Source organism: Mustela nigripes, chromosome 16 (assembly GCF_022355385.1).
Source record: "Mustela nigripes isolate SB6536 chromosome 16, MUSNIG.SB6536, whole genome shotgun sequence".
Taxonomy (NCBI): domain Eukaryota; kingdom Metazoa; phylum Chordata; class Mammalia; order Carnivora; family Mustelidae; genus Mustela; species Mustela nigripes.
The window spans coordinates 32,037,183-32,047,237 of NC_081572.1; positions in this window are offsets into that span (position 1 = coordinate 32,037,183).

Sequence of the window (10,055 nt, forward strand, 5' to 3'; positions counted from 1 at the left end):
GATGCGGGGCTCGATCCCAGGACCCTGGGATCATGACCTGAGCTGAAGGCAGAGGCTTTAACCCACTGAGCCACTCAGGTGCCCCTAGATAAATAAAACTTTTTTTAAAAAGAAAATACTTTTTTAATCCTACAGGTAATATATTTCTATTCATGAAAAGTCAAAGAACACAAGAAAAAATTAAAATAAACCAAAATTACTTCTAATCAAGTGAGGTTAAAAGCAAAATTTTTATCTTTCCAGGCTTGTCATTTTTCATACAAATAAGAAGCAGGAAGAAAATTTCTCATAACCCCACTATGCATAAATAACCCCATTTAATCATTTGACACCCTATATGTAGATATAATATGTATTTAAAATGGTGATAAAAATATACTTTAAATATTGCTTTACGACCTAGTTTTAGTACTTAAAGTACTTTAGTACTTTAGCCTGGATTCTCTCTATGTCGATAAATAGACTTAGTTCATTCACATATCTGCATAATATTTTGCATTAAGTACTAGGATTTGCTCACTAATCCCTTCTTGTTAGATCCTTGGGTTGTTTCCTATTTTCAGTGTTATAAGCAGTACTAAGGCCAACATCTGTTGGGTAAAATCTCTTGTCACATCTTCAATTATTTCCTTAGGCCTTGAAGTAAAATTGTTGCATATTTAGGTATCAATATTTTTAAGTCTTTAAAAAAATTGTCAAGTATCCCACTTTAATTTTTCTCTTTTAATATTTGAGTTAAACATATGTTAAGTATTTATAAAATATTTGGAGAACTATATCTTTTGTAATCCGTATAGCATCTACTGTTTTCCTAACACCTTAATTTTACTTTGTTTTAATTTCGGTATAATTAATTCAGTGTTTTAGTAGTTTCAGAGATCCAATAGAGTGATTCAGCAATTCTATAAATTACTCGGTGCCCATCACCATATGTGGACTTTTAATCCCCTTCATCTATCTAACCCATCCTTCCATCCCCTCTGGTAACTATCAATTTATTCTCTGTATTTAAGAGTTTGGGGTTTTAGAGCGCCTGGGTGGCTCAGTGGGTTAAAGCCTCTGCCTTCAGCTCAGGTCATGATCCCAGGGTCCTGGGATCGAGCCCCGCATCGGGCTCTCTGCTCAGCGGGGAGCCTGCTTCCTCCTCTCTGCCTGCTTCTCTGCCTACCTGTGATCTCTGTCTGTCAAATAAATAAATAAAATCTTTAAAAAAAAAAAAAAAGAGTTTGGGGTTTTGTTCATCTCCTTTTTTTCTTTGTTATTTGTTTTGTTTCTGCAAGTCCACATATGAGTGGAATCATTTGTTTTCCTCTGATTTAAGCACTTGGGATTTTACCCTTTGGGTCCACCAGTGTCTTGGCAAATGGCAAGATCTTATTCTGGGGGGCTGCCTAATGTACCATTGTGTATGTATCTTAATTCATCCTTTGCATATCCTCTTTGTCCATTCATTTATTGATGGACACTATGATTGCTTCCATAGTTTGGCTATTATAAGTAATGCGCATAAAACATAGACTAAAAAAATCGTCAGATGGCCTCATGAAGAGTGCATTTCACCCTCCCTTTAGCCATGCATGGAACACCTGTTCCCCTTTACCCTCGTCAACTCTGACAGTCAGCGTCCTTTTACTTTTTTAGGGGGAAAGAGACATTTAACACAAGCCCCTTGCAGCACAGATAAAAAAGACAGAGACAGGAAAGGAAGCGCCTGTGCCGAAGGTGACCGTGTGGCACAGTTCAGGATAATCTGGCTGTTAGGTCTCCTGACTTCCACACAAGCAATCTTGAAAAAAAAAATTCTTTATTTAAATTCAGTGTGTGAACAGATAGTGTATAATTAGTTTCAGGGGTAGAATTTAGTGGTTCCTCAGTTGCATCTAACTGTATCACATCACGTGCTCTCCTAATGCCCATCACCCAGTGACCCCATTCCCCACCCCCACCCTCCAATAACCCTTTTTGTTTCCTAGAGTTTACCATCTCTTAAGGTTTGCCTGCCTCCCACACCAGCACTCTTCACCCAGTGACCTCTGCATACTTATTTGTGACCTTTCTTTCGGGCACTTATTCAACAAGTATTTACCAGGCCCTTGCATATGTCGCCTGCCCTGTGCTCACCACTGTGCATACCCTGCAGAGCGAAGGCCTTGTCCTCGAGGAGCGCACAGGAGAATACAGATGACAGTAACAGAACGTAAGAGCCTCGTGCAGGGTTCTTTGGGAGCACTGAAGAGCAGCACTTAGACCAATCGGTACGGAGGAAGGGTTTCTTGAGGAGTTGGTGCTTGAGACTATCTTTAGGAATGTTTAGAAGTCAACCAAGTAGGGAATGCCTGGGTGGCTCAGTCAGTTAAGCGTCTGCCTCAGTTGGGTAAGCATCTGCTTTTGGCTCGGGTTATGATCTCAGAGTCCTGGGGCTGAGTCTCGTTTTGAGCTCCGTGCTTGGTAGGAAGCCTGCTTCTCCCTCTCCCTTTGCCTGCTTGTTTCCCTCTCATTTCTCTCTCTCTCTCTATCAAATAGATAAATAAAATCTTTTTTTTTTAAGATTTTATTTATTTATTTGACAGACAGAGATCACAAGTAGGCAGAGAGGCAGGCAGAGAGAGAGAGGAGGAAGCAGGCTCCCTACTGAGCAGAGAGCCTGATGTGGGGCTCAAACCCAGGACCCTGGGATCATGACCTGAGCCGAAGGCAGAGGCTTTAACCCACTGAGCCACCCAGGTGCCCCTAGATAAATAAAATCTTAAAAAAAGAAAGAGGTTGACCAAGTAGACACAGGGAGGAAGAGCATTGTGGGCCAGAGAACAGCATAGCAAAGGCCTTGACACCAGTGGTCTTCATTTAGACAGTTCCAGCTGGGGGCAAGGATGAGGCCGGATGAGCTTGGAAAGGCAGGAACCTAACAGTCTTGATGGCCTGTTGAGAAGTTCTTGTCCTGAAGGCTCCAGGGAGCCGTAAAGGCCTTGAAGGGCTCAGAGGTACGTTTTAGAAAGCTGACTCAGCAGAGTGGAGGGTGCCCCAGGCTCCAGGCCCAGAGGCTAAACGCTGGGCAGGAGGCACCCCTGGGATGAAGGGCTGGGGGTGAGAGGCCAGCCCTGTTTTCTCACAGGGGGCAATGATGCAATGAATGTTTGGAAAGCTAAAGCCTCTTCAAAGAATGATGTTAAAAATGCCCTTTGCTGTACCCATATGGAGGTGGGAGGATTCTCAGGAATTCTCAACCATCCCCAAACCACCTGCCTTTGGCTCAGGCCTGGGGCTGTGCGCTTGCGTTTGCAGGTGGGTGGAGGCTTGGGAGGCTTCGTGACTTTACGAGGTTTCTAACCGATCAGTGATGACACAGCAGGGTCTGCTGAAGGCTGCCCATGGGGGATCCCTCGTGTGGACCTTGTTTGTGTGGCACAGGGGTCTGTGAGGCTCAGAAGGCTTCTCAGCATTCGAAGCAACCAGAAGAACATGTCTGCCCGAGGAGATACTCCAGACCAATCTTGCCCTATCCTGGTCGCCTGGTCGCCATCCTGGGGGTGGCCTCTGGAGGGCACTGCTGCCACTCCTACATCCCCAGACTGTAGTCCTTTGAGGGAGCCACCCCTTCTCCCCACTTACCTTCCCCAAACATCCCCACCCCTAGGGTGAAGTCCAACTGCCTGTGGGATAACGGGCTCTCTGCCACTGCTTGCAAAACAGCGCGTTCTTTCTTCATGCTGTTTAGGAAAGAGTTCAGTTGGGATTGCCGCCGGATTTCCTGCGTGTCTGTGGTTGAAGGGAATGAGGCTTTGGGAGCTTGGGGTGGCGGCAGCGGGGCCAAGCACTCCTCAGGGGCAGTAAAGGCACCTAGCCCAGAGGCCTTCTTTCCCTGCTCTTTACATTTTAAAGAATTGGTTTTGAAGGACATGGATAATGCTTGGATATATTTTGAATACAATTAAAATATTGCCAATCCTGCAAACGGTCCGTGGGTTAGGTTATGAAGCCCATGCCCGACTGCAGTCTCTTTCCTCTGTTCCTCGAAGAGGCACACTACTGTCATGCTTGCGTTGGCCCTTCCAGACCTTCTACTTTTTTTTAAGTTTTTATTTATTTATTTGACACACAGAGAGAGATCACAAGCAGGCAGAGGGGCAGGCAGAGAGAGAGGGGGAAGCAGGCTCCCTGCTGAGCAGAGAGCCCGATGCAGGGCTCAATCCCAGGACCCTGAGATCATGACCCGAGCCGAAGGCAGAGGCCTTAACCCACTGAGCTACCCAGATGCCCCAGACCTTTTACTTTCTATTCATTCCTATGTATGGATCTACGGGGGAACATTCTTCTGCCTTTGTTTTTCCATACATGATATCACATCTCATATTTTGCGGAGCAATGTGCTTTTCCCGCTCAGTGACATCTTGCAGACCTATCATGTACCATCTAGAAAACAGCCAACTTTTTTTTAACTTTTACACATATTCTTTAGTTGAGCTCTACCTCCATTACATGACCATTCCTCTCTTGATGGAAGCTGACATTTTCCTATTTTCTCACTATTTTAAAAACAATGCAGCAAGAGGCCTCTATACACACTGCACACACACACACACACACACACACACACACCTTTCTCCAGTGTAAAGACTGAGAAGTGCACCACAGGTGTTGTGCATTCAGAATTGTTAAAAAATAGCTATTATCAAACTGTCCTCCAAACTCAACAAAAATTCTCAAGGACAAAATTGGACTCATACTACTGGTTCAATTTTTATTTCTTTAGTTAATAGCCAGCATCTTTTTATCTGTATTAGCTCTTTTGAAAATTTCCTGTGTTTGGTGGTGTTTGTTTTTCTATCCGATTGTCATTCTTTTTATTGATTTGTAAAAGTTACCATATATTCTGAATAATACTAATCTGTCAGTTATTTTGCACATTGTTAATATTTTTCCAGTCTGTCATTTCTTATTTATAGTTTTTATGGGGTTTTAATTTTTTTTTTTTTTCTGTAGAGGGAGAGAGGGAGGCGAGAGGGGCTGAGGAAGAAAGAGAGTGTTCAACAGGCTCCATGCCCAGTGAAGAGCCCGACACTTGGGGCTTGATCTCACAACCCTGAGATCATGACCTGAGCCAAAATCAAGAGTTGGATGCTTAACTGACTGACCCACCCAGGCGCCCCCACTATAGGTTCTTAATTTTGCAGTGGTCAAATTTATCAGTCTTTTTCTTTATGGATTTTCCTTTTCAGACTTGTTTAAAATGATCTTTCCTTTTTAAAGATCATAAACATATTCTCCTGTATATTCTTCTAATAGCTTAATATTTTGACTTTTCACATTGAGATCACTAAAGCACCTGGAGTTTTTGTGTGTGAATAGTGTAAGTGTACAGTGTAATAGTGAACTACTTCCATTCATTTCCAAGTGGATATCCAACTGTCCCAGTGCCTTTAGTTGAATAATCTGTTTCTCCACTGAAATGATATACTACCTTTATCAATTACCATAAATGTGTGTTTTTTTCTAGAGTATTCTATTCTCCTGATCTACTAGTCTATCAATTCCTGTGTCAATGCCTTATCATTCAATTACCATAACTTTTTATTTTTCATTTTTATTTTTTTTTAAGATTTTATTTATTTATTTGGCAGACAGAGATCACAAGTAGACAGAGAGGCAGGCAGAGAGAGAGGGAGAGGCAGGCTCCCTGCTGAGCAGAGAGCCTGATGTGGGGCTTGATCCCAGGACCCTGAGATCATGACCTGAGCTGAAGGCAGAGGCTTTAACCCACTGAGCCACCCAGGCGACCTACCATAACTTTTTAATATGTTTTGATTTCCATTAAGATAAATTATCCTTCCCCATTCTTCTTTTTCAAAAGAATCTTCCACATTCAACGTATTTACTCTTTCTTATGAATTTTTGAGTGTCTAGTTCCATAAGAAATCCTATTGAGATTTTTATTGATATTGTATTTAATTTATACATAAATCGGGTGACAATTGTCATCTTTAAGATATTATCATCCTGGGGCACCTGGGTGGCTCAGTCAGTTAAGTGTTAGAGTTAGACTCTTGGCTTCAGCTCAGGTCATGATCTTGGGGTTGTGAGATCGAGCCCCAAGTAGGGCTCTGAGCTCAGCAAAGAGTCAGCTTGAGATCCTCTCTCTCCCTCTGCCCCTCCCCAACCTGTGCTCACTCTTGCTTGTGCACACACACTGTCCCTCCCTTAAAATAAATAAATAAATAAATCCCAAATCTTTTTTAAAAATATCTTATCTTCCTATTCATTACATACGTCCATTCAACATTATTTCCTGAGCACCTATATCCCAGCACTGTCCTGGGTACTGGGGGATACAGCAATTCCCCAATTACTTTCAGAGAATTTATGTTCTTGAGTAACACAGTATATCATTTCATTTAAGTCTACTTCTATATTCTTCCTTGAAATGTTGTTGTTTTACCTTCTTGTCTGGCTTGTTCCTAAGTACCTCCTTTTAGAAATAGGTATGTAAATTTTGTCATTAAGTTTCTCCACAGAACTTGTAATATCTTGTAAATATGCTCTTTCCTTAAGATAACAATTTCAGTAAGCTCCTTTTAGTTCTCTTTAGAAGTCAGATTCATGGATCTGAAAAACATTGGATATTTTTAACCCACCATTCTAGAAAGACTCCACTCCCTAGTGAAAAAGATTTTTTTAATTTAAGTGAATATTCAAGTTTTTGTTCATTTCAAATAATAGTTCTGAAATTTGTTTTAGGTAATATTGTAAAGGTAAAGAAAAGTCAAATTATACAATAATACAAATGTCTGATGGTTATTTAATTAACCCCCTTTATACCTGTGGTTATTGGTGGTGGGAATGGGGTAAGTATCCAGGAGACAAAGTTCTACAAAAAAAACACTAAAATTGGGGCACCTGGGTGGCTCAGTGGGTGAAAGCCTCTGCCTTCAGCTCAGGTCATGATCCTAGGCTCCTGGGATCGAGCCCCATGTCGGGCTCTCTGCTAAGCGGGGAGCCTGCTTCCTCCTGTCTCTCTCTCTCTCTCTGCCTGTCTCTCAGCCTACTTGTGATCTCTGTCTGTCAAATAAGTGAATAAAATCTTCAAAAAAAAAAAACCACTAAAATTATGAAGCACTAAACTTGAAGTAAAAGAATTTAACAGCATCTTTACCATTCAGATTAGTTAAAATGTAAAAAGTCTGCTAAAACCAGAACCAGTTAGCATGGGAAAAAAATAAGGGCAGATTGGCCCCATGCTATGGAATGGCAATTTGGCAATGTCAGTCAAAATCCAAAATGTACATTTGCTCTGACTCAGCAATTCTGCTTCCAAGAAGAAGTGTATCCTTCAGATGCATTCTTAGGAAAGCTTAAAGATACCTGCCCAAGAATGTTCATTTCAGCTTCATTAGCAACAACCAAAAGACTAGAAACAAGCCTAATGTCCATCAAAAAAAATTTGCGGTTATAGCACATAACGGTGTTTTCTGCAACCTTTAAAACTAATGAGGGAGGTGTACACGTAGCTATAGAGAAAGATATGTTGCCAAAAGAAAAGAGCTGGTTCTAAAACATATACTACATGACACAATTTATGCAGACATGCATAAATTGTGTCATGTAGTATATGTTTTAGAACCAGCTCTTTTCTATGTTTTAGGGTCCTGGGACCAAGCCCCACATCAGGCAGAGGGAGAGATGTACATACACATCTAAAGACACATTGAAATCCTGGAAGCAGGCACAGAAGCCTGTTAACAGTGGTTACCTTTGGGGAACGGAACTGCCGGGGGGGCTGGCAGTTTCTTTAAAACCAATGGTCCTCTTGGTGTCTGGGTGGCTCAGTGGGTTAAAGCCTCTGCCTTCAGCTCAGGTCATGATCCCAGAGTCCAGGGATGGAGCCCCATATCAGGCTCTCTGCTCAGCAGGGAGCCTGCTTCCTCCTCTCTCTCTCTCTCTCTGTCTGCCTGTCTCTCTGCCTAATTGTGATCTCTGTCAAATAAATAAATAAAATCTTAAAAAATAAAATAAAATAAAAAACCAATGGTCCTCTGATGGTTTCACAAAGAAAAAAATGACTCAATTACAAAAGAACTAATCATCCCTCCTTCTACCTTAACTTCCCAAAGTAGCAAATTTTGATTTGTTGTACATAATCAGTGGTTTTGAATTACTTTTACTTTGGTTTCTTAGTATGAAGTCAAACACTACCAAAGATTGACACGACAGCATTGACACAGGAGGCATTCGGGGGTAAGCGTTTCCCCTGTGGGAGGCTTCATGACTGGGTAATTTGGCTCAATATAGAATTCAAGTTCCAATTCCTTTCTCTTCAGCACTTGGAAGATATTCCTGCATTATCTTATGCATCTAGGACTGCAGTTAATTTCTGTGTTACAAGTAGACCCAGTTCTTGAAATACGTATATATATCAACCCCTATTTCAAAGCAGAATTCACATGAACTGCAGGATCCATCAGCCCCACCTGACTGTGGAGATGTCGCAGAAATGAGACACAAAAGTGAAATTGTTGGCAAAAAATGCCAAGAGCTGATGAGGGGAGCACATGCTGAGAGGGGAGAAGGGCGGGGCCAGGAGTCTCCAGCAGAAGATGGGGTAGCGGGGAGGGAGGGCTTTCTAGTTCTGCCTCCTCCACCCTCCTAGCCCTCATCAGCTCCATGCCCACCCTGTAGTGATGGTAAGTCAGGAGAAAAACGCCTCAAGTACAGCAAAAGCTGGTGAAAGGGGACATTACATGGTGATGCTGGACCATAGTGATGCTGGACCCTGGCCAGGTTGGGGAGTGGAAATGACAGCTCCTTTCCTCTGCCCTGAGGACTAGACTATTAATGACCTAAGGGGACGTTTTTGCTTTGGCAGAAGAGTATGGAGATTCCCTAAGGAGTAAAGTCCTTGGGTGAGGACAGGGAGGAAACAGAGTGGATGAGTCCAGATTAGAATCCCAGAGTCTCTCTGCTCTAGGCTGTGGGTCTCCCATCTTACCCCCAACCCCAACCCCTTTATCTGTGCCTTGTACCCACTCCTCAAACTCAACAAGAGGGGCACATGCTATTGGGTAGGCTTTCAACCTCCATCCTCTTCCCAGGTCAGGACCAAGTAGAATTTATCCCAGAAAACTAATGTTGGCTTAACACTGAGCCAACCTTACTTGGTTGGCTCAAGTAAGAGTTGAGCCAACTCTTAGTTATGGCAAATTTTATCATAACTAAGAAATTTGCCATAACTAAGAAAGAAAAACCATATGATCTCCCATCAGATGCACAAAGATTATTTGACAAAATCCAATATCTATTACTGAATATTTTAAAACAAAACAAAAAACAAAAACCCCAACTCTCTGCAAACTAGCAGAGAACTTCCTCAAGCTTGATAAAGGGTTTCTACAAAAATAAATAAATAAATAAGAAGAATAGGTCACTAACATCATTATTCATGGTGAAAGACTGAATGTTTTTCCCTAAGACCAGGAGCAAGGCAAGTGTGTCTACTCCTGCAAATTCTATTTAGCACTGTCCTGGAGGGTCTGTCCAATGCAGTGGGGCAAGAGGAAAAAAAAAAAAAAGGAAAAAAATTAAAGGCACTGGGGCACCTGGGTGGCTCAGTGGGTTAAAGCCTCTGTCTTCGGCTTGGGTCATGATCCCAGGGTCCTGGAATCAAGCCCGGCGTTGGGCTCTCTGCTCAGCAGGGAGCCTGCTTCCCTTCCTCTCTCTGTCTGTCTGCCTCTCTGCCTACTTGTATTCTCGGTCAAAAAAATAAAATCTTAAAAAAAAATCTTAAAAAAAAATAAAGGCATTGAAATTTGAAAGGACAAAGTAAAACTGTCTTTATATACGGTATGATCACATATGTAGAAAATTCTAAAGAACCTACAAAAATGCTACTATATGAGTTTGGTGAGGTTGCAGCAGACAAGGCCAAAATATAAAAATGAGTTGTGTTCCAATATACTAACGACAAAGAATCCAAAATTAAAATTGTAAATAACAATGCCATTTATAATAGCATCAAAAATATGAAATAATTAGGGATAAATCAGAAGATTTATGGAATAAATATG